This window comes from Canis lupus, chromosome 34 (genome assembly GCF_048164855.1).
Source record: "Canis lupus baileyi chromosome 34, mCanLup2.hap1, whole genome shotgun sequence".
NCBI classification, from domain to species: domain Eukaryota; kingdom Metazoa; phylum Chordata; class Mammalia; order Carnivora; family Canidae; genus Canis; species Canis lupus.
The window spans coordinates 15706186-15731488 of NC_132871.1; the positions used below are offsets into that span (position 1 = coordinate 15706186).

At 39.6% G+C, this 25303-nt stretch overlaps 1 protein-coding gene and 1 pseudogene across 12 annotated transcripts in view; one reads left to right on the forward strand and one right to left on the reverse strand.

Moving 5' to 3' along the window:
- The window catches only part of MYO3B (myosin IIIB), a 425769-nt gene that overhangs the window by 77869 nt on the left and 322597 nt on the right, over positions 1–25303 (reverse strand). The window lies entirely within an intron of this gene.
- Positions 1241–9642, forward strand: LOC140624444 (large ribosomal subunit protein uL15 pseudogene; annotated as a pseudogene).

Here is a 25303-nt window from a genome sequence, read left to right on the forward strand (position 1 = left end):
TTGGAGACCTAGCTCTCTGAGAAGTGGACAGGGGAGTTACCGACACTTTGCTGATACCAAGAGTCAGAGCTGTGACTGAATTTTCCTTCTGTCCTCAGCCCAGCCTAGCAAAGTGACCTTGATATGATTCTAGGTGATCAGGAAATGTTGGCTGGTGAATAAAAATGAAGGACAAGAGAGTTTCAGCTGAGCAGTTTTCCTTAAAACATTCTTGGGATTGGAGAGCAAAGAGGTAGAATGAGGATCAGCGCCCAGGGCCTTTGGTTCTAGTTTCCTGCCCTTTTTCTAGGTGAGGCTTTAGTCAGAGAGTAGGCCAACTATGAGAAGAAGCTCTGAAGACCTGGAAGGTACCTGAGGCAGCAGAGAAGCTCCCCTGGAGGGGGGCTGGCCAGGGATATATTCTCATAGAGGAGGGCTGACAGTTAACCACCTAGCCAAGCCTTCATAGATTGACTCTATTTTTTTAAAAAAGATTTTATTTATTTATTTGAGAGAGAGAGGGAGAGAATGAGTGGGGGAGGGGCAGAGGGAGAGGGAGAAGGAGAAGTAGGTTTTCCACTGAGTAGGGAGCCCAATGAGGGGCTTGATCCCAGGACCCTGTGATCAAGACCTGAGCTGAAGGCAACCGCTTAACCAACTGAAGCACCCAGACACTCCAGATTGATTCTATTCTTGACAGAGCTGACTATATGAATGTTTCTTCTACTAGCTACCTTGTTCCACATATGGGGTCCTTTTATAAAGGATTATTAGGATACCTGGCTTCTAGTATTTTCACATATCAGACTACAGAACTGGCTGTGGGTATTTTTTAAAAAAGAAACCACAAAGGAAAGGGAACATACAAAATAAAAGTGATTTGGAGGTTGAAAAAAAAAAAACTCCGCAAATCTACTGATCTTGCCTACTACACCTAATGGTGCCTTGGGAGGAAGTCAAAAGAGCACTGTACAGGGAGTCAGGGAGTCTGGAAGCCTGGGGCCTGCTGGGACTCTTGCACCGATTGCCTTGTATCTTGAGCAAGGTGTTAACATTTTGGAGTCTTCACTTCCTTTTGTAAATTAAAGGACTGGACTATTCATAGATCTCTAAAGATCCTTCTAGCCAGGAGATTCTAGGAGTCAATGGGCATGGTAGAAAGGGGTTTTCTGTTCAAACCTTGCCCCTGCCACTCACCATTTGTTAAACTTGGACAAATTCTTTTAAAAAATAACGTGGCTCTTTTGTCTGGGCTGCCAAGATGCCATCCAGACTAAGGAAGACCAGGAAACTTCAGAGCCATGTGAGCCACGGCTGCATTGTCAGGCACCAGAAGCACCCAGGAGGCCAGGCTAATGCTGGTGGCATGCATCATCACAGGATCAACTTTGACAAGTATCACCCAGGTTACTCTGGAAAAGCTGGTATGAGTCATTACCACTTAAACAGGAACCAGAACTTCTGCTCAACTGTCAACAATGAAAAAGTATGGACCTTGGTCAATGAGCAGATGCTGGCCAATGCCACCAAAAACAAGACTGGAGCTGTTCCTATCTTTGATGTGGTGTCACTGGGCTACTACAAAATTTGGGGGAAGGGAAAGCTCCCCCAAACAGCCTGACACGGTGAAGACCAAATTCTTTAGTAGAAGAGTTGAGAAGATTAAGTGTGCATATGGTGGGAGGGGCTGTGTCCTGGTAGGTAGGTCAAGTGACTGGGCCACCCAGGGGCCCCTTTGCATTTTCTTTTTTTTTTTTTAATTTTTATTTTATTTATGATAGTCACAGAGAGAGAGAGAGAGAGAGAGAGAGAGGCAGAGACATAGGCAGAGGGAGAAGCAGGCTCCATGCACCGGGAGCCCAACATGGGACTCGATCCCAGGTCTCCAGGATCGCGCCCTGGGCCAAAGGCAGGCGCTAAACCGCTGCGCCACCCAGGGATCCCCCCCTTTGCATTTTCAATAGTATGCATATAATAGAAAGAAAAGAATACACGTCATTTTTTGTAAACACTTGTTAGCATTTAAAGGACCTCCCTCCATGTGGCTTCAGATTCTTGATTTTGGCTCAGGTAGTGATCTCAGTGTTGTGAGATTGAGCCTGGTGTTGGGCTCTCTGCTGGAGGTGGAGCCTGCTTAAGATTCCTGGGGGGGGGGGGGGGGAAGGGGGGGCACGGCAGCCAGCCTGTGATCCTGGAGTCCTGGGGCCTGCTTCTCCCTCTGCCTGTGTCTCTGCCTCTCCCTCTCTCTGTGTCTCTCATGAATAAACAAAATTAAAAAACAAACAAACAAACATGTTTACAAAGAATATTTACAGTTACTGTGGTACCCAAGGAATTTAACAAAAATCCCCTACCCCTGGACAAGCAGAGCAGGTCTAACTCCATTTTGTGCTACACCTGCCATCTCATGTATAACCCCCACACGACCTGCTTATTGCTTAAGGCACTCCCCCACCCTAGTCAAGCCGCTGAGCACACCCTCACCGGAAACCGGCTCATATAGGAATGCGGAACCTCTAGCCTCCAGAGAATGTAAATCTCCCCTTTTGCCCACCAAACCTGCATGCCAATTTTGACCAGAGTGATAGGCTAGTTCAAACAGTCACTATTAGGGTAAATTGTAATTCAACTGGCCACCTGCGTGTGAGTCTGACATGACTATGCAACTTTCTGTGTGTGTTACAATCTCATTGGCCACTGGCCCCTACAAAACTGCTACGCCTCTAACTTCGGGGTCCAAGTCCCTGCTCCACAGTGTCGGGTATATTTGGGCCCAAGCTTGAGCTCGTTAACAAACCCTCGTGTGTCAGCTCCTTGGTGGTTTCTCGGATTCGCAATCTTGGTTGGGCACAACAGTTACCAGCAAGTGTTTATATTTAAATGTTAAAAAAGTAGAATATAAGATACATAATTTTTCATTTATATATACCCACATATTTATATTTGTTTTATCTATATCACAGATCAGCAAATATTTTCTGTAAAGAACCAGATAGTAAATATTTTAGGCTTTGTGGGTTATAGGGTCTCTTGCTTAGCTCTGCTGTTGTAAAGCCACCTAGTACATAGTCAAATAATCATGGCCATGTTCCAATAAAACCTTATTTAGGGACAATGAGATTTTAATTTCATGTAATTTTCATGTGCCACAAACTATTACTCTTTTGATCTTAGTCAACCTTTTAGAAATATGAAAACCATTCTTAGCTCATGAGCCATATACAAAAACAGCAAGTTTGGCCCAAGAGTATTATAATTTACGTTATGGAAAGAAATACCTTAAAATAGTCAATTACCTCTGAATAACAAAATTATAAGAGGTACTTATTTTCTACTTTAATATTCTTACCTTATGTGTTCTACATTTTCTTCTTTTTTTTTTTTTTTTTTTGAGGGGCTAGAGGAGCAGGCAGAAAGAGAAGGAATTTTTTTTTTTTTTTAAAGATTTTATTTATTTATTCATGAGAGATACAGAGAGAGGCAGAGACACAGGCAGAGGGAGAAAGGGAGCCCAATGCGGGACTCAATCCTGGGTCTCCAGGATCAGGCCCTGGGCGGAAGGCGGTGCTAAACCACTGAGCCACCCAGGGATCCCTGTAAACAAGGTTTTACCAGCTCCCTGATATTACATCATGTAAGATGTACTAAAATCGAAACACTCTTTTGTTGGACATTTGGTTTATTAAAATTTCTCAAAATTGCCACAAACATCCTTTGGCATTAATATTTGACTGTATTATTTCCTAAAATTAGCTTCCTAGAAGTGAGATGACTAGCATAAAGTATACAGTTGTACAGATACTCTAAAAATGTACCAATGTACACACCCAATACTCTCCATGAATAAAAGTGCTTATTTCTCTGTATCCTTCTGAGTAATCGTAATTAGAGCAAAGAAGGCATGGGGAAGAGCAAAGAGGGCATGGGGAAGATGGAGGGAGAAGATGATTGAGACTGATGTTAGGTCCAGGGTTATTTGCCTCTATGAGCCTATTTCCACTAAACTGAAATGGGGGTAAGAGTTCTAGGAACTAAAAGTTTTGCTTTGAGGAAAAAAAGATGTGAAAGCACTTTGTAAACTGTTACAGCACAATCACTATCTCATAATTATTATCATGATTCTATTAAAGCTCTATATATGAACCAGCCAGTCATTTACCCTGAGGGGGAAAACCCAACTCACCACAACTGTCCTCTTTACAAAAGAATCAGGTCTTAACTTTACAAAGAGTATTTCATCCCTGTGTTACATTCTTAAAATTAGATCCATGTGTTTCTTTTAATTAGTATTTGATAAGTATTAATATTCTTATTTATCTTCTGCATGCCATATGGATTAAATTCTCATTACCTTTGATCTTAATACTTTTAAAATATGTAAATCAGCAGACACCCTCTTTAAAGCAGTGTTTGCATCCCTGTCTATTATTGCCCTGGGCAAAAGGAAAATATCTGCATTGCAAAAAATCCCCAAATTGTGTTGAAATCCTGAAAACCATATATTACACTGGTCAATCTCAATAAATTAAATAATGGCCAACTGAAAGTGAAGTCAATTAGAATTAAATATTGCTTAAACCTGACAAAGGGTAATGAGTGCCCACCGTGTGTGTATCATCAAGATGGTCACATTTCTGAATAAAACTAGTTCGGGCTTTGTAATTTACTTCACTTCAGTAAATAGAACACAAGGAAGATATTCTGATTAACAAATATATACGTGCTATACGAAGTGCTTCAGTGTTCTGAAAGTCTTTTTGTTTGTTTTGAGCAGTAGTAACTCATTCCACTTTTTTGGTCCTTAGTCTCTTCCACCATAAAATGGGATGATTGTCTAATGAATTCTAAGACATATTCCAGCTCTAATCACTAACAAGAAACAATTACAAGGCAGTTATTGAACATATTTTAAAGGAACTTTAAACTTAACTGGGACTATAGTTACTAATTAAGAAAAACTAGAGAGGGGAAAAGACAACTACCACTGGCTGGTAGAAATTATTCTTAAGTAGGACCATTTATATATCCACTTATATCCACTGATGAGCACACTGAGTCATTTAGACTTTTCTCTTTTCTTAAAAAAAATATACTGTGAAAAATACACTGGCATTATCTTTTCACCTCTTAACTTGAAATACTTTCCTAGTGTATGCTAGGACAGTCATTCCCCTCCCTTAGAGCTCATTCAATTAATGATACAAAAAATTTTTGGGAGAATTTTATGTCAGTCAAAGGTCTATAACCTGCATGCCACAAAATGCAAGAAATCATTCCTTATTTACAAGATTAATTGCCTTTTGCCAGCTGTTCATTTTACTTCAAAAAATAAACAGGTTCCCAGACTCAGAATTGATAGCCTTCTTGGATTGTGGCAAGGTTTATGTTCTTAAGCCCAGATGTAGTTCTCTCTGGAAGAATGCAGTCATGTGTTCATTTTGAATTAATAATTTCAGTTGCTACTCTATACTTTCTGTATTTTGAAAAGCATCCTACATTCTACTAGTTATTAGATAATGCAGTTTCTCAATTTAGGCAAACTTTGTTGGTACAACAAATATGTCTACGTACATATAGTATTTCCTAGAATAACAGGTATCTTCTACAGAGAGTGGTTCTGCGTTAGACAGTTTACAATCTAGTCTAGAAAACATAAAGCTTTCACCTGAGCCCTATCCCTGACTAATAAAACAGAGAGAGACCAACTGTGTGAGGCATGGCTGGGATATCAAATATGAAAGATTGGAAATTATATGGCAAATTACTAAGGGATAAAAGGGCCAGGAATATCTAGAGGAAAACTAACTGTGACATGAATTATTTCTCATAATAGTTTGACCTAGAAAAATGAGAACCAGGCATAGATTTACAACACATATTACATTGTTTCTCCAATTAAGCCGTATGTTTATAGATATTTATGTTTGTTGAAATTATTTCAAGAAGTGCATCACACAGGAGTGCCTGGGTGGCTCAGCTGGTTAAGCGCTGACTCTTGATTTCAGCTCAGGTCATGACCTCAGGCTCTTAGGACACAGTCCCATATTGGGCACCCCACCCAGTGGGGAGTCTGCTTCTCTCCTTCTCCCTCTCACTCTGCCCCTCCCCCCATTTGTACTCATACTCTCTAAAATCAATCAATCTCAAAAAAAAAAAGGCAAGTGCATCACCCAGTGGAATATCTGTCATGTTGCACCAGGGATGCATCACTGTAAGCAAGTGCCAACCTTGGCCATGAGGGTGGGGCCTGTGCTGTTGGTGGGCAGAGGAAATGCCAACCTTTGACAACCTTTTCCACCTCTCTACCACCTGACCAGCAGTGTTTCATTTCATTATCAAAAGACTGGCCCTTGTTTTCAAACTTACCTCTCCAGCATCATTTCATCATAATCTTCAGCTGCCTTTGAAACTCAGTGCCTTAAAAAATTGCTGAGAAGTCACCATTTTTCTATAATGTGTTCAGGAACAGCACAATCCGGAAACAAAGCTTTCCATTCCAGATTCCTCCCTCTGCTAGTCCCACTATACATCAGTCACCAGGCCTTGTACACTCCACATCTATCCCCACTGTGGGAATCATTCCATCTATCTCATTGCTTTAATTCAGGCCTTATCAACCCTTGCCTAGATCACAGCGACTGCCTCTCTCTAGTCTCATCTTCAGGTCTGCCCCATTCTATTTTCTACATAGTACCCAAAGGCAATTTTCTAAATGAGCATGTCATCCTCTACTCAATATCTTCAATGGTTCCCGATAATTTCCAGAACAAAGATGGCACTCTCCAGTTCACCACACACAGCCTTTCCTGATCTGACACCTCACTTACCTCTCCAGTTCATCTCCAACTGCTCCTCAGGACTGTCTCCACTTCAACATGACAACTCCATCTGCTAGCCCTGACAAGTAGTAAGAACCAGCTCAGACTCATCTTTTGGCCTCTTCCCTAACTCCCAAGTCCAAGTTAAATGCCCTAGTACTGGGCTCCCATTTCATTCTGTGTATAACAACATAATAACAATGATCCCACCTGAGAGCCAGTACAGAATCATAGTCATCTTTCTACTTCTGTGGCCTGGATCACAGTAGATGATGACTGAATGTATACTCAAGAAATGAACAAGCCTTTAAGTTGTTCTTGCTCAAAAATGTCTGCCAACATCTCCAATTCCTTCAGAAATCACACATCGCTAGGTGAAAGCCAGCTAGCTAGTCTGATAAATAAGATCTAAGTATTACCTTTTCTTGAGAAATGTAAGGTTATGTTAGCAGCAGGCTTTTAGGAGATAATTCTAAATCAGTAAGGGAGCTGTTATTGGTGAGTCTTTCAGGATGATGGGGTAGACATCTATGTCAGGAACTATGGTTATGACTATAACTATAACTATGACTATAACAACTCCCAACTATGTTGCTAGCACTATATTAGGGAACAAGGATAGCAACAGGTTTAAGGATAAGGCTATTGGACTTCAACTTCAAATTCCTGCCTTTCATTTACAGATAGATTTCTGGGGTGCTGCTAATTTGTAGCAACTAATTTGAATAAATATGTATACTGATATCTAAGTAACAATTAAGAACTGCCTGGAGATCTGCAAAACCATTAAGAAGAACTGCAAATGAAGTATCCAAAAACTAAGCCAGAATAATACACAAGTGGTTGTCTCTTTAAGGACAAATAATCAGAATAGTCACTTGCTGAAGAAAATCAGCATAGCCAGCCATATAATGATTAAGGAAAGCCACCGCAAGCAGGGGTAGGCGTCTGCTACAGACTAAAAGTTTGTGTCCCCCCCACAAACTTTGTATGTTCAAATCCTATTCCCCAGTGTATATTTGGAGATGGGCCTTTGGGAGGTGATTAGGGATGGGATTAGTGCCCTTAGCAAAGAGATGCAGGAGAGCTGTCTAATCATTTCTGTCATGTGAGAACACAGCAGAAGGACCTTCATCTGTGCACCAGGAAAGAGGCTCTCACCCAACACTGTGCTGGCACATTAATCATGGACTTCTGAGCCTCCAGAACTTTTGAGAGATAAATGTTAGTTGTTTAAGCCGTCCAGTCTGTGGTATTTTTGTCATAGCAGCCCAAATGGATGAAGATATATCTTATGACATTGAGTAGAATAAAATATAGTTGCCATGGAAGACAACCAAGCATGGTGGTTCAGAGTCCAGGCTTGGCAGTGAGAAAAGTCTGTGTGGAATCTTGGCTTTGACACTTCCTAGCTGCATGAGTGTGGACAAGGCACCTAAGCTTTAGAAGCAGGAGTTTCCTCATCTGTGAAATGGGGGCATTCTGTTATTTTGCTCACAAAGATCTAATATAAAAAATATTAATTTTATCTCCAGGAAAGTAAGGTTTTCTGGCATGAGAGTAGAAGCTAAATAAAAAGACAAACCAACTCAAGTTCAACCCTTCAAACCAATATATGCTTTCCTTTAAACACCACAGCTCCTTGAAACACAAACTAGTTGCAACAGCTGGGAGAAGACGGTTCTCTCTCCAAAAGGGAAAACCCTTTGTCTTCAGCCAAGATTGTGTATGAGATCTAAATCTCATTTAGAAGAAATGCTGAAGAAAATTTCCAAACATTTGAAACAATGGTTGTGGCAGCTCAGGAGATTAATTTTGGATCTTCCCCCCACAATCATACCAGTGTCTGAGTCTCCTTAATCCTCTTCCAAGTTAGTTAAATTAGGTTTAGGTGGATGAAGCACTTACTAAATACTCTCATGTTCAAATAATCCATACCACCTTTTAACATTGTTAAAAGAACCAGCTCCTGCAGGAAAAAAAACAAAAAACAAAAAACCTGGCAAAGTCACCTGAATTCTAGGATTTAGGAAATATAAGCAAAACATTTCCATGACTCTGTCTGTTTTCTATGGACCACAATTCAAAACTTAAATCTTGAGAAGATAATCCATATTGGCTTTACAGAGTATCTCTTTCTCTTTCTTTCATTAGGTTCCAGGAAGGAAATGGCTCTTCTGCTTATGGGTTAACACACAATTCAAGTGCAGCTTCATGGATTCTACTGCAAAATCCTTCAGAGGCTGTTGATGTAAGTGTGTTGATTTAAGGGGGTGTCTTATTATAGAATTGTTTTAACCTAAGATACCACATTGGTGTGAAGAGAAAAACACATTACTTGAATGTTGCTGGAAGCTGCATTTTTTTCCGTGGGGAAATGCTGAAGTGAGACACTGACTTTAGCTTACTTTTGGAAAGATGGGTGAAGAGCTATTAGGAAAAGCTGAATAGAGACAAAAGGAAAGCTAAATACAGACAAGAGGAAATAAAGCTAGCACTCTAGTGTTCTCTGCAATAATATTCAGGCCCCAAGTCATGTAAAAGTGTAGGTATAATGATTAACACACAAAAAAAGTGACAGTCACAATTTTATGAATTTCTAGTATTTTAAGATTTTCTTTTTTGTTTTTTTCTCTCCTCCCATTTGTCCTCCCCAAGGTTGAAAGAGAAAAATGGAAGACTGGATATCTAAAAATATCTTTGGATATTAAACACCAACTCATTTAATAGGACACATATGTCAGTGAATTCATTTTTGTAGACCTTGTCTCTGGACATCCAACCTTTCAAAGAAATAGTTGCCTTCATCAGCTCTAGTATCAAGGCCAGATTCCTGCTACAGTAACCGTACTCTGGAATCTAAAAATCTAAATATTTAAATCCATGATCCATGAAATTTTGCAGCCTCCTTTTATGCCTTAATCCTAATGTTCCAAGACCCAGCTGAAATCACTGTTGAAAGTCACTGTAATCTCACAAATGAAGATATTTTAGGGACAAAAGTTATGCCTCTGCAAATGTGGTAAAGCAAACTACAGAAGACAAACCTGGGAGCTGGACGTTTCAAAGAGCTATGGTTCTCATCTCTTTTTTGAGCAAAAGAAGATCCAAATAAAGTCACACAACAGCTAAACCAATGCCATGTGTGTGGAAACCATATTTTAAACACAAACAAAATCAAACACTCCATATGCCTTCACTCCCCAACATTTGCTAGAACATTTGAGTATTTATTGTTAGAAAGTCAGTGTGGTCAAGCAAAGGAAGCAAAAAAGCCCAATGGGAAGTCGTTGGCTTTCCTCCACTGGCCTTCCTTCATACTGTGCCCTGTTATCACCATGCATGTTGTGCATTCTATTTGGGGAAGCTACACTATACTCTCTCTGCCTCTGTGTATTTACTCATATGATAATCAGATAATTTAACATGCTCTTTCTTTTAGAATTCAGGGATTTTACAAGGCATATTTGCAAAGCAGGTTTCTAGCGTGTAGTCTTTGCCATGTCATGACACACACAGAAAGTTATACTATTTGTATGGCACAACCAGGCAGACAGAGCGTGCAGACTGCCCGGTTCTGCCCGACTGCTTCAGTATCTTGGTATAACCATAATTTATCCACTGCCCAGCAGAGCACCAGAATGCAGCACTTGGAGATCTACTGTAAAATGTATTTGTTTCCAGGAAATGTTAATACTATTACTTCTTTAAAAAGTTGCTAAATGAAATATGAAATTTTAATTTGAAATCACATAAAAATGTACGTGACTCTTCATCCCACTCTTAAATCTCATCAAGTTTTTTACGACTTGGCTGTGTTAAGACTACTTAAGACCCTATTTCCAAATACTTGTAGTTGTTTCTGTTCCCTGTAAGAAACAATAAAAAGGTGGCTTTTCTACAGTGACATTCTGTTTGTGACTCTGGCTGTGTGTTATTTTCTTCCATTGAACTTTCTGCCTGGAGGCCTTTCAGCATTAATAGTGGAGCCATTTAGCAGACCATTCCCTTGCAACCTCAGCCAAAGGCCCCAAACAAAACAGCCTATGTTGATCAGAAGCGAAGCTCAGTGACTTGTTCTTTGTCCCTCCGACTGGAGCTGTACCCTGTTGACGGTCTTAAACATTTCATTATTTGACGTTTTACGTACACAAAGGAATGTCATATTTTTAGGTCCAAAGAGAGCTTCAAATATTTCTATAAGTCCTTTTCTTTGAATTTCCCTAGTTTTTCATTAGAATCACCTAAAATCCACTGGTATGGGAAAAAGTTACATTTCCAATCGAGAAACTTAAATTCACAAAGATCGTATTGAAATTCTTATTGATTTTGTGAACACTCTTCTAGTTATGATTTTGGGATCAGAATGACAGTTTCAGTAGAATGTATTACTATAATTATTGTAGAAGCTGCTCTTAGGTATCAGGCTTGAGCAATGGAAACCTGAGTAAGATAAGAGGGCCCACAGTGACCACCAGCCAGAATGCAAACAGGCTGTTTCAGTGATCCACCTCAAGATATCCATAACCCTAGCTTACCAATGGGCTCCTTTACAACCAGACAGAGGCACCAAAAAAGGAGAATTCCATACGTTCACATAACTCCTTACTTCCCCCATAACTACAGCCCCCTACCACTGCTCCTAGCACAATCTCTCCTCTGCTATCCTGCCCACTGCTCCCTTGCAGTGTATTCAATAAACTTCTATTGCCTCTGTTCTGCCTCAGGTGAATTCCTTCATCACTGTGCTGCCAGCCTCCACCTGATTGGGTCGCCCTACACTTATTATATCAAATATAGTATTATTATAGTATGATAATCAGATTTATAATTAAACATTAAGCTTATAACTGAAATCACTCCCTCTCCTCCCTCTGTCACATCATCTAATTTTACTCTTAGGAAACAGACTTTAGGGGTGCTGGGTTGCTTAGTGGTTGAGCACCTGCCTTTGGCTCAGGGCATGATTCCGGAGTCCTGGGATTGAGTCCCACATTGGGCTCCCTGCATGGAGCCTGCTTCTCCCTCTGCCTGTGTCTCTGCCTCTCTCTCTGCGTCTCTCATGAACACATAAATAAAATCTTAAAAAAAAAAAAAAAGGAAACACACTGGAAAGGTAATACATCCTCTTCATGACAATAAATGCAATAAATACTGTTCAAATTGTTGTTTTAACTGAAGGTTGCTTACAAAAATTGTATGACCTGTTTCCCACATGCCAAGGGCTAAGTGTCTCATTTAAAACTGTCAATATCAAAGGTTAGATGGTTGACAAACACCCACGTTAAAGTGCTAAGGACGTGAGTCTGTGACTTACATACAGAATGCTGCAGTTCTTCATCAGGGTTACTGCCTCACTCTCAAACCTGGACTCAATCATGCCGAGATATGAGGAACTCATGCACGCTACTAATCTTATTGCCTTCCAGGAGGTACCAATAAGACAGCAGGACACTAATCAGAAACATCTGAACTTCAGAATTATACGAAGAAGATTTACTTACTGAGAGTGAGACCCTTTTCAAAATGCTAAACCCATTCACACTTGGTGCATAATTTTTTAAAAATTGAGCTTTCTTTCACTACCCTGATTTAATAATGCCATTGATTTCAATATTTTTAGTAAGATTTGTGCAGATAACAATAATAAATTAGTGAAAAATGTTGTCAAAGAAATAGAATTTTTCTTACTGGCCACTCATAACTGCCTCTATAAGATGGATAATAATATTTAGTTGCTGGGATGAGCAGAGCTTAGAAAAATTCGAGTGATACAATTCTAGCTGTGATGTATATTTAAAATGAGACTAAAATGTAAGCTTTAACATTATTGCTTATACAATTCACATGGTAAAAATTCTCAGGTGTTACAGTCAACAAAATAATAATGCTATAAGCATACTTTAAAAACTCATTTTTTGGGGGGGCGCCTGGATGACTCTGCCAGTTAAGTGTCTGATTCTTGATTTCAGCTCAGGTCATGACCTCAGGCTCATGGAATCAAGCCCTACATTGGGCCCGGGGCTGGGTGTGGAGTCTGTTTAAGATTCTCTCTCTCCCTCTGCTCTGCCCTGTCCTCTCCCCCACCAACTCACAAATGTATGCTCTCTAAAAAAAGAAAAAAAAATTGAAAAATAAACAAATAAAACTCATTTTTTCTTAGTCACCATGTTATGTGCCTTAATGGTATTTTCTGTCCAGAGTCTTACTGAAAAACACTACTTCGTCCTTCTCTAAGAGAAATAGTTAAGCATAAGTCTCTTAACCTATTTTAGAGCTTTCTTATATTAAGTGATTTGAACACACTCTGTTGGGAATTATTAAGAAAATAAACAATGAAACTTGCAGAAGTTTCTAATTCAACATATTTTCATCATTAAAATCCAAGGGTATTTTAATGTGCTGATGTAAAGACTAATATCTCAAGTTGTCTTCACTGATTACTGTAGCCAAATTCTTTTGCAACAGAGGTTTGGGGATTTTTCAGGTGTTGTGGGAAAAATATTTGAGCAGAGGGGGAGAAAAGACTTTAAAGCCAGCTACACCCTCCTTTTAGTAGGGCCTGAGACCATCTCTCCAGACCATGCTAAATTTATCTAAAATGATTATGCTTCCCAATTAGATGACCCAGTTTAGTTTCCTCTCATCCAAGGCATTGGATGTAGCTAAACAAATTACAGAGCAACCTGATTCTAGACTGAATCAGGTTGTCCTCTACAGACTTTTCCAAGGCCCACTACTAATCTCTTTCTCCAGTTTTATTTGGAGACTGCATTCATTTTTTTTTTTAATTTTATTTATTCATGAGACAGACAGAGAGAGAGAGACTCAGGCAGAGGGAGTAGCAGGCTCCATGCAGGGAGCCTGACGCAGAACTTGATCTCGGGTCTCCAGGATCAGGCCCTGGGCCGAAAGGCGGTAGTTACTAAACCGCTGAGCCACCGGGGCTGCCCTGCATTCATTTTCAAAATGAATTTGACTGTATTTAAAAAAAGACAAAAAAAAGAAATCATTTCTTAAAGTCTCCCACTGTTCTGGACAGATGGCTGGGCCCCATCTCCTAAGCTCTAGTCCCACGGCTACAACTGTTGACGAGAAATATTTACAACATGCAACTAAACTGCAAGATCCAAGATGCTTTTTGAAACAAAACTAATTTCCTGCATCTGAATTAGCTTATCACTTGATAAATATTTACTAAGTACCTATTATGTGCTAGATACCATGTCCCATGTCAAGCATATTTCTGTTTCTCTGTTCATACCATCATCCTCTGAGTGACAGTGGCCAAGAATTAACATCACTGAGTTGCATTTTTACATAAATACAGCCAGTCATAGAACAGTATGCACAGCTTCCAATATTCTTATTCAATCATGTATAAAGGATAAGATTATAAAGCAGGTATTGCTAGGCCAAACGATAATATTAGCAGATGGCCTCCAAAGAAGTTGTTGCCCTGACACAAACAATGCTATGAATGCTTGTTTCCTTGTATTCTGGACAGCCCATGCATCACCTTTTTTTTTTTTTTTTCCATTGTAAACTGACAGGCAAAAAATAAATTTTCAGGATGCCTGGGTGGCTCAGTGGTTAAGCGTCTGCCTTTGGCTCAGGGCATGATTCGAGTCCTGGGATCAAGTCCCACATTGGGCTCCCTGCATGGAGCCTGTTTCTCCTCCCTCTGCCTGTGTCTCTGCCTCTCTCTGTGTTTCTCATAAATAAAATCTTTAAAAAAATTTTTCATTTCTCATATTAAATTTTGAAGTTGAAAATTTTTGCATATAGTCATAAGTCATTTACATTTTCTCCTTTTATGAACTGTCTTTTAAGTTCTTTATCAGTTTCTTTCTAAAGGAGTGTTTGGTGGTGCCTAGCTGGCTCAGTTAATGGAGCATGTGATCTTGATCTTGGGGTTGTGAGTTTGAGCCCCACATTGGGTGTAGAGATTACTTAAAAATAAAATCTTCTAAAAAAAAGAAGTGTTTAGTTTTTTTCTTGAAGTTTGAGGTGGCGACAGGTAGCAATGGAGTAGAAAGCATAAATCCTACTAGGATGGGGACTCCAGCCCTTCCAGCTGGATATTAAAGGAACGGGAGACGTAGAGGATTGGAATACTCGGGCAAAACCACAGCAGAACCTTAGGCTATTATGACAATAAAACCAACTCACGCTTTGTAAATGTAGTTTTTAATCATCATATATTATTCTACAATAGAATGGTATCAAATTTACTTAAATGTTCTTTTAACTTTTTCTGGAATTTTTAAAAGGGCAAATTCCAAGTGAATTATTGGGATAAAGGATCTAAACAATTTTTTAAAGGTTCTCAATATACACTGCAAAATATATTTTTTAAAGATCTTATTTATTTATTCATGAGAGACACAGAGAGAGAGAGAGAGAGAGAGAGAGAGAGAGAGAGGTAGAGACACAGGCAGAGGGAGAAGCAGGCTCCATGCAGGGAGCCCGACATGGGACTTGATCTTGGGTCTCCAGAATCACGCCCTGGGCCGAAGGCAGGAGCTAAACCACTGAGCCACCCAGGGATCCCCCTAATGCAAAATATTTTGGACAAAAATTGTTCCTTTATACTTCCACCAGCATGCTAATCAAATGTCTTTTTCATTTCTCCTACTTCTAGATTCCACCAGAAATAGCTTCATTTTGTTTGCATAAACTTTGTCCACGAGACACTTGATTATGTACCTTGGAATTCTAAAACCATCTCTTATAAGTGGCCTTTTTCTTGCCTTTAAGCCTTGACATTCCATGAAGGAACTGAGGCTAAATCTGATCACTCAGGAGGGAGTGTCTAATTCATAGGACTTGAGAATTCCCAAGTTTAGAAACTAGGATAAAACAATGTCCTACGCGTATGTGCCTCAGATGGATGACTAAGTTCTACTAGTTGTCTATTCAACTTCCCTCCTTCCCTGTTTCTTTTCCAATAGAACCCTTATATCATATGGGGCACAATGTGATCAACTTAAATATGTTTTCCAGATTCTCATGTAGATAAAGGAAGCCCATGAAATGTAAACACAAGTCATTGGGTGGAGTATCCAGGAAAATCCTTTCTACCCTTTTGCAAAGAAAGTAACAATGATGGCTGGATCTCCAGCAGCTTTCCTGAGATCCTGTAAGAAAAGCCAAGAATGTTGCAGAGGCTTGGCCTTGCCTGATATTCTTGATCTTCTGAACTAATGCCAGAAACTGCCTACCTCCCTGGACTTCTGGTGACATAAAGAAAACAAACATTTGTCTATCAAAGTGACTATATTTCAGTGTTTATTAAAGCAGAGAACAACTCCTGATGCACTATTAAAAAAAATCTTCCAGATAAGTATTTTTCATTTTATGGGACATGATGTGAACTTTGTATTAGGAATTGAAGTTATATTGGGTCCTTTTTTTGGTGGGAGGGGCACCGAGGCACAGATGTAGAGGAGGAGAGAGAATCTTAAGCAGCCTCCATATCCAGCTTGTGGAGCCAGACACAGGGCCTGATCTCACAACCCTGAGATCATTATCTGAGCCCATACCAGGAGTTGGACCCTTAATGCACTGAACTACCCAGGCACCCCTATACAGAGTCCTTTTAAATGATGTAGCATTCCTTCCTTATAGATCCATTCTCCATCCATATAGATCCATTCTCCATCCATACTTATCATATTCTTTGCCCCAGAAGCTGACCTGAATGGACTACTCTGGTTTCCTGATGGTTTGGCAGCTAAACAGCCCTAACAAGAAATCAGAGGGAAGAGAGGAAAGAAAGAAAATACTCTTATTTCCCAGGTCCCTCTCTGTGGTGTTTTGTGCTGAATATGTCCTTTGCTGAAAGTCATCTCCCATCCTCACGTGGCCCTATCCTTCTGGGTCCCAGATGCTGTGCCCTTTCTTGGCCCCTTTAGGTACATATATGTGGTAACAGTTCCACTCCTGCCCATAATCTCTTAATACAATGTCTTTAACCATACCCAATTTATCCTAATTTGTTCTGTCTGATACATTCTTTGTTTTATACACACACACACACACACACATACATACATATACAAACATACATATATATTTGAGTAAAGGGCATAGGCCCATACCTGCCAGCTTCCACGTCAAGGTAAAGAGAGTCAACTGTAACCGGACAGGGAGGAAAACACTTTTTAGGGGGTGAGCAGACTTGAAGGAAGTGTGTAAAATGAAAAGTGGGGATCACAAGTCTTGAAAAACACTTCTTAGATTTAGCAGAGACTGCAATGATTTTACTGGTGGTGGGGAAGATGATAAATATCTGTCAATGCACAGAACTTCATTATTCACCCTTGGCATCTTCCCATTATAGAATCATGTAATGTTAGGGAATTCAGGCATGACTTGGTCCAACCTACTCATTTTTCTGTAAGGGCTAATTTACTGCTTAAAACCAAATCCAAATACCTTATCTCTAGTTGTTCAGTCAGGCTTGTTGTTGTTATTTGGGGGTCTAAAGAGTTTTGTGTCCCCCCCACCATGTCCTGGTTCTTCTCTGAAGAACATAGTTACAATATAGCTTTAAATGAAAGAAAAACGAAAGACAATTTTAAATCTACAAAACACAGTATGAGATTTGGGGGACCACTATTGCTCTTATTAAAATTAGTAGCCTAATAAGTCCTAGGGTAGCATCTAAGTTCAGGTTGGTATCAATAAGGATCAGGAAAAAACTGCTTTCAAGGAGAACAACAATACTAATATATGTTGCACATAAATTATTTGAGCATTTAAAGTAGCTCAGAAAACATTAACTCTACTTTGTAGGGAGTTCAAAGTAAAGCGTAAAATGATTTTATCTCAATTTTTATGTTCCAACTTTCATTCTAGAATTTTTTTTTCATTCTAGAATTTTCTTAAGAATCCTCCTTCTCTATTAAATATGAAAAATTGACCAACAGATGAGCAATTTTTTTTATTTAAAAAAAGGGCTAATATGATGGAGAAATAAATACAGGGCTCAATGTTTTGGTCTTTTCAAGAATTTGGAGTTTTTAAATTTTTTTAAAAGGGATCAATTTTTTTTCTTTATTAATGAAGAAGGAAAAGACTATAGTAACCTCCCTTGGCATTTTTGAGAAGCCACAGCTCTATACTTTTTTAGATGGCATGTACATTTCTAGTCTAGTCCCCAGGCCTTAGATCCTGGCACAAAACTTACCTGATGCAGTCAGAGCTTTTAAGGGTCATTTGATGAATTACAGAGCCAAAGAACTCAAAGAGAAGTCTGAGAAAAAGCTATAGCAACCTACTAATATTTGAAGAACTACCATATGTTAAAAGAAGTAGCCATTTTTTTTGTTCAGTTATTGGGAAGAAAAAAGAAACCCTTCTATTAAGCTCTCTAATCATGAAATTGATAGTCTTCAAAATTAGCCAATTCCTCTCACTAGTATAGAGATTCTTTTTGTTTTTTTTTTTAAGATTTTTATTTATTCATAAGAGACATAGAGAGAGAGGCAGAGACACAGGCAGAGGGAGAAGCCGGCTCCATGCACCGGGAGCCCGACGTGGGACTTGATCCCGGGTCTCCAGGATCGCGCCCTAGGCCAAAGGCAGGTGCCAAACCGCTGCGCCACCCAGGGATCCCTAGTATAGAGATTCTTAACCTGGGATGAAGACACTGATGGGAACATGAAGGTGTTCAGAGTCCTTGATGTCATATGCAACATATTTCTAGGGTCAGAATGCATGGATTCCATTAGCTTCTCCAAGAAGCTCACAATGTAAAAAGGTCTGCAAAAGAATGTATGAAATCATCCTGGATGACATTTGTCAAGAGTACTGAAGATATAATCCCTCTAAGGTCAATGTTTATAATTTGCAAGTTACAGATAATGTAAACAAAGCCTTTATACAGGGTGTGTTCTGTCCTTTAATCACTCAGCAGTTATTTACAGGTGTCCCCTATGCTTATTTGGGTTGATTTGCTCAGAGTGGTAGGTTAAAGGGAGCATCTCCGCTAACTCCCCGAGAGGAGAGACAATGGGATGTACTTTTTCCCAGTGCCTTCCCACAGTGTTAAACAGAAACAGTGATTAAGAATGCAGTGTAGAACAAAGAATGGCCAGCCCATAAGAGATGCGAAGAACTCTGGTCCCCAAATGGCAACCCAAATTGAAAATCAGAAGGCAGGGTACAAGTGTGATGCTGTGGGCTGAACTACCCTAAGCATGGGTAAATATAGCAGTGAATGACAAATGGAATAGACACTTTGTAATCTGATCCTTGGAGATTTGGAGTGGATCGTTGGATGTTCTGTCCCCCACCCACACCCCAAACATTCAAGACCTTGTGTAATGAGTTAGCATATGAACTGTCCTTTGGAGGACAAATCAGTTAAGAACAGAACAAGCCTAGAGTTCTTTGCACTTATCTGATTTCTGCACAAATGTAGAGTTTGACATTTAAAGTTGGTGTGTGCCCACTGGGAGAGCCCAGCTATTGTGTCTGGGCATAAAAACTTATCCTTTGAAATTAGGATAGTATGTAAACTCATCCCTTAAGAGCTTTGTAGAGCTCTTACATTTGTTTCTTGGACCTGTTTGAATTTGTTCTTTTAAATAGGCTGCTTAGAAAAAATACCTGGCACCAATTTAATGAAAAGGGATATCATTAATTTCTTTCTTTAAAAACGAAGAGTCCCTTTGGGAACACTGAGTCTTCATGTATATGTCAGACAAACCCAGCCTAATGTCTAGGTAGACTGGCTGTTCTAATTGCTCACTGCTAAGCAACTGAACAGACCCTTTTGGATAGTGAAGAAAGGAAATGGAGATCTGAGTTGGTGGGAGGGGTATAGTCCTTATACTATTTAGGTGGATTAAGGAAACAGAACTCCTCCCATTACACAAATTGCCAGACCTAGAAAATACCAACAAATTAGTCCTACTCTTCTTAAATGCAGTAAAAGTTCAAAGTGATAAACTCTTGAGACTTGTGGTGACATCAAGGAAAAACCAAGAGCAGTTTACAGAAATCCTAGCATAGTCCATAAGTCTTGACAATTTGAAATGAAAGGAGGAGCTGTTAACTTGGAAAATGGTACTTTCACGGGATCCCTGGGTGGCGCAGCGGTTTAGCGCCTGCCTTTGGCCCAGGGCGTGATCCTGGAGACCCGGGATCAGATCCCACGTCGGGCTCCCAGTGCATGGAGCCTGCTTCTCTCTCTGCCTGTATCTCTGCCTCTCTTTGTCTCTCTCTATCTCTCTGTGTGACTATCATAAATAAATAAAAAAAAATTAAAAAAAAAAAAAAAAGAGAAAAAGGCCCTGGGCTGAAGGCGGTGCTAAACCGCTGAGCCACCTGGGCTGCTCCAAAAGAAAAAAAAAAAAAAAAAGAAAAAGAAAAAAAGAAAAAAAGAAAATGGTACTTTCAGAAGGGATTCTCATTTGAGGGGTAAGAAATCACAGCAGCAGCAGCAGCAGCAGCTAAATGTTTATTAAGTGCTTACCTTGTGCCAGGCTCTATTCTCATGCATTAAATTGATGATCTGGAGCCTTATTTTTTTTTTAATTTTTATTTATTTATGATAGTCACACAGAGAGAGAGAGAGAGAGAGGCAGAGACATAGGCAGAAGGAGAAGCAGGCTCCATGCAGGTTCCATGCACCAGGAGCCTGACGTGGGATTCGATCCCAGGTCTCCAGGATCGCGCCCTGGGCCAAAGGCAGGCGCTAAACCACTGCGCCACCCAGGGATCCCTGGAGCCTTATTTTTGAAGGACAAGTCCTGACCTCAAGTTCCTTCAAAGCTGCCAGAGCTCACAAACATATAAACACACACACACACACACACACACACATTGTGCACATACATGTGCACAAATTCTTCGGAATGTGGGTCAGTGACCAAGGAAGTTTAGGCTAATAAAGGGGTTAACCAGTAAAGTCCTGGAAAGACAGGTAAAATATGCGACTAGAAAGGTCTGGGCCGGGGGAGGGGCGGGGGTGATGGGCAACGCTCAGGTTTAAGATAGAATGCAGACTTGAAGCAAGGCAACAGAAAGTCACTGTGAATTGTTCTTGCTTGGAAGTAAATTGTGGACTCATTTAATGTCAGTTTTTATCTTGAATTTCTCCTTCCTATCATTACCCCAACTTCATCTTCACAGTTTAATAAGAAAATGCATCTATTCCTTTAAAAAGATAACAAGTAATTTTAATGTGAATTTGACAGCATTCCAAGCTCAACAAAGCACCTATACTTAATGCCAATAATCCCCAAGGCATGGTTCCATGTTCCTTATTTTGCCTGCTTGCCTCTGAACCTAACCAGGATAGAAATCATAAACTCTGACCAATACACAATCAAATAGCTTGGACATAATGTAACAGACTTCACAGTCTACTGCTATACACAGAGCTAACTGTTCAATCCATTGAGCTTTCTTTTTTCCCCTGTTCTCTTGTAGAACAAAGAGGAAAATACATGTAAGAAGCTAAAGTGGCTGTCTAAAGAAATAATTATTATCAAGAATACTTTGGGCCATAGGAGTGGTCCAGAGGCACCATTTCCTTGATTTCTCCCAAGATCCCAGCTCTGTATTAACCAACTGGGGCTCAGTTTCCTCATCTGTAAAATAAGATGGTGGAGGAGATGCATCTCAAAGGCTTCTAGAATTCTAGATCCAGAGAAATCAGGCCATATAAACTTGGTAGATAACTTACCCTCCCAAAAATGAAATGTTCCCATGAGTAAGAAACAGAACCCCATGCAGGACAAACCTCTGTTGAATGCTTACTATATGCCAAGTGTTGTGTTAAGCACTTTACATGCATATCCAATGTTATAGGTATTTTTATTATTCCTATTTTACAGATGAGAAGAAAGAGGCACAGAGAAGTTAAGTAACTTGCCCAAAGTCACAAAACTGTTAGAGTGGCAGTGTTGGGATATCCATTTAAGGCTGACTCCAAAGCATGTTGTGCCATACTGCCAAGACCATTAACCATGGACATTTCTTTTTTGTAAGAGCTCCAAACTGGAAGTAACCCAGATGCCTAGTGACAGAAGACTGGATACATAAAGGATACTCTATAGCAATGAAAATAAATAAGTTAATCTTTAAAAAATATAATGATAGGAAGAAAAAAGAAGAAGAAGCTAGAAATCAAAGAATACATGCTGTATGATTCTAGTTATGCAAAGTTTAAAAATAGGCAAAAATGGAACTATGATATTTAGGATGCATACTTTGGAAGAAAAAGAGAGTCATAATCAGGAAAGGGTGTGCAGAACATTTCTGAGGTGTGGACAAGTTCTCTTTGCAATCTCAGTTGTGATTATGTGTGGGATTCGTTTATAATAATTCTTACACTGCCCATCTCTGTTTTAAATTTTTTTTCTGTATGCATATTTCAGAATTTTAAAAATTATAAAAACAAGAACAACCAAGATCTCCTATATCTCCTACGTGTGCTTTTCCTAGTGGAGAGGGGACAGTCAGAAGGTTGGAGACACCCTTCTCCCCTCTTTGCCTGGCCAATTCTTGATCCCCCCTTTCAGTTCTCAGCTTTGGTTTAAGCCTGTATGACCCTTCTCTACTCTTCCAAGGCCCAGGATCTTTGCTGTGGCTCAGATCCAGCGCTCACTCTTAGTAACGTCTCAGTGAAAGGAGACTTGATATTGGAGTTCCTTGTCTATTTCCCTCTTGGAATGTAAACTTCACAAAGACAAGCCTGGATCCTGCTGCCTTTTTGTACACCAGCATCCAACATAGCGCCTGCCACTTAGTAGGTACTCAATAAAACACTGCTGAGAATATCTAAATGAATGAGTAATAAGGATGCATTTCACTCTCTGCCAGTCCTCTCTAATTTTAAGCCAACAATTTTTAATTTTTCTTCTGCTAAATAGTTTTTACTAGAAGCTGACAACTGGAGTTTACCTGGTCATTTTAGGAATTCTAATTACTTAAGAAGTAAAACGAAATAGGAAACTCACAGAAAAATGAAAACTAGAGAAAAATCTTAGTATGGTTCTGCATATAGTCATATAACCAAGATTTTTTTTTCTTACTTTTGGACTACGTCTGTCTTGCCTCCCTACAGCACTTAAAATTGATTACATTTAACTTAGGGAACACACTTGTGTCATGTTCTCGTATGTTCAACTTCTACATAACAGATTACCTTGTTCTTCTCAGACTGCTTTTACTTTTTTGGATGGGGAATGGGTGCTAAGCCAAGATGGGAGTTAGGCTGATTCGAAAACATTTTTCTCCCTGATTATATACACATAAAAATTAATTACTGTTCTACTAAAGACACTTTAAAAAATGAAAAGACATGCCACAGACTGAGAGAAGCATCTGTAAAACATAACTGACAAAGGACTGGTATTCAGAATATACAGAGAATTCTTAAAACTTAACAATAAGAAGACAAATAACAATTTAAAAATGGGAAAAAGATCTAAATAGATACTTCATCAAAGAAGACATACAGGTGGCAAATAAGCATATGACAAATTGCTTCATATCACATGTTATCAGGGAAATACAAATTAAAACAACAAGGAGATATTACTATACATCTATTAAAATGGCTAAAATATAGAACTACTGATAACACCAAATGCTGGTGAGGATGTGGAGCAATTGGGACTCTTATTAGCTGCTGGTGGGAATGCAAAATGGTACAGCTATTCTGGAAGACAGTAGGGCAGCTCCTCTCACCATATGACGTAGCAATCCCACTCTTTGGTATTTACCCAAAAGAGTTGAAAACTTACACAAAAACCTGAATAAAAATGTTTATAGCAGCTTTATTCATAATTGCCAAAACTTGGAAGCAATCAAGATGTCCTTTAAGAAGTGGATGGATAAACAAACTGGCACACCCACACAACAGAGTATTTTCAGGATTAAAAAAAAATGGACTATCAAGCCATGCAAAGACACAGAAGAGTTCGAATGCACATGGCTAACTGAAAGAAGGCAATTTGAAGAAGCTATTTACTGTATAATTCCAAGTATATTTCCATTCTGGAAAAGGGAAAACTTGTAAACGGTAAAAGAACAAAAACAAACGAAAAATAGCAACTCTCACCCCCCAAAGAGTAGTTGTCACAAGCTTATGGGGAGGGAGGGAGGAATAAATAGGTTGGAGCCCATAAGGAATTTTTAGGCAAGTGAAACTACTCTGCATGATACTGTAGTGGTGGATACATGTCAGCCCATTTGTCAAAACTCAGACTGTAGAACACAAAGAGTAAGCCCTAATGTGAATTGTGGACTTTAGTGAAAAATGTATCAACAGTGGCTTGTCATTGTAACAACTGCTCCACAATAATGCAAGGTGTTAATAATGGGCAAAGCTTGCAGGAGGGTAAGAAGTAAGGGGCTATATGAGAATTCCTGCATTTTGTTCAATTTTCTGAAAACCCAAAACTACTACTAAAAAAAAAAAAAATCTACTAATTACACACACACAAAAGTATCACTTCTAATCTTGGAAAATAAACAAAAGTAAAAAGAAGAAAAGCCACTCCACTCCTTACTCCCATGACTATATAACTCTATGTTTAATTGTAAAGTTAGAAGAATCCTTTAAAATAAAATAAACTAGGCAGTCAAGGTTAACAGGGCAGTCTATAGAGTATGTGCTGTTTCAAATAAGAAAAGAATTTAAAAATAAAATTCCTCTCAGCACGTTTTACAGCCATGCCGTCAGCATCCCATTCTGGAAGCCAAGTACCCTAACTCGCCTCCCACATCCCGCGCCTTGTGTTGTTTGGCAGCTGCACGCCTGATGTCCTGGGTCAGCGCCAGAACCTCACTTGGCATCGGCAAAAAGTGCATCCTGACCTGACACACTCAGGAAAGCACCGGAAAAGTTCCTGCTGAACTTTCTTCAGATATGTTTGCAGTCACAATCTAAGCAGAAATAATGGCCCCAAACTATGCAACTTCATAATGTGCATTAATGAGTTGCAGGACTGAGAACAGACTGTCACAAGGCCTTCCCTGAGCCATGCAGCCTTGGGAATGGTAGCTGACAATTGACCTCCCAGGCTGTGGCCACTTCCCCTCTGGCCTCAACTCCTCTGGCAGGGTCAGAATCTCACTGCCTCAACTGGCTGATGAAGTAGATATGGTGCTGACCTATGTCTCCTTATCATCCAGAACCCCAAATTTCAGGGAAAATGGAGGTACCAAAATGGATGTTCTCCTCGTGGTAGTTAACCTACAAAGTTCCTCCTGAAAGTAATAATTTTGGACAGAAGCCTCAGTTGCCATGACTGCCAGCCAGCACTCCATTTGAATTCTCCAAAATTACAAAAAAAGCAGAATAAAAGCAAATGAGCCCTAAATCCAGATCTGGTAAAAACAAGAAAGGCATATGATTACTATAAATTGAGCTAAATTAGAATTGAGGTTTGGGATTAGGAGAGCTATAATCTCCTCTCTTCCTTCTCCTTCCATCCTCTACCCTTATGCCCACAAGCCTCAAACCATGCAATCCTCATGCT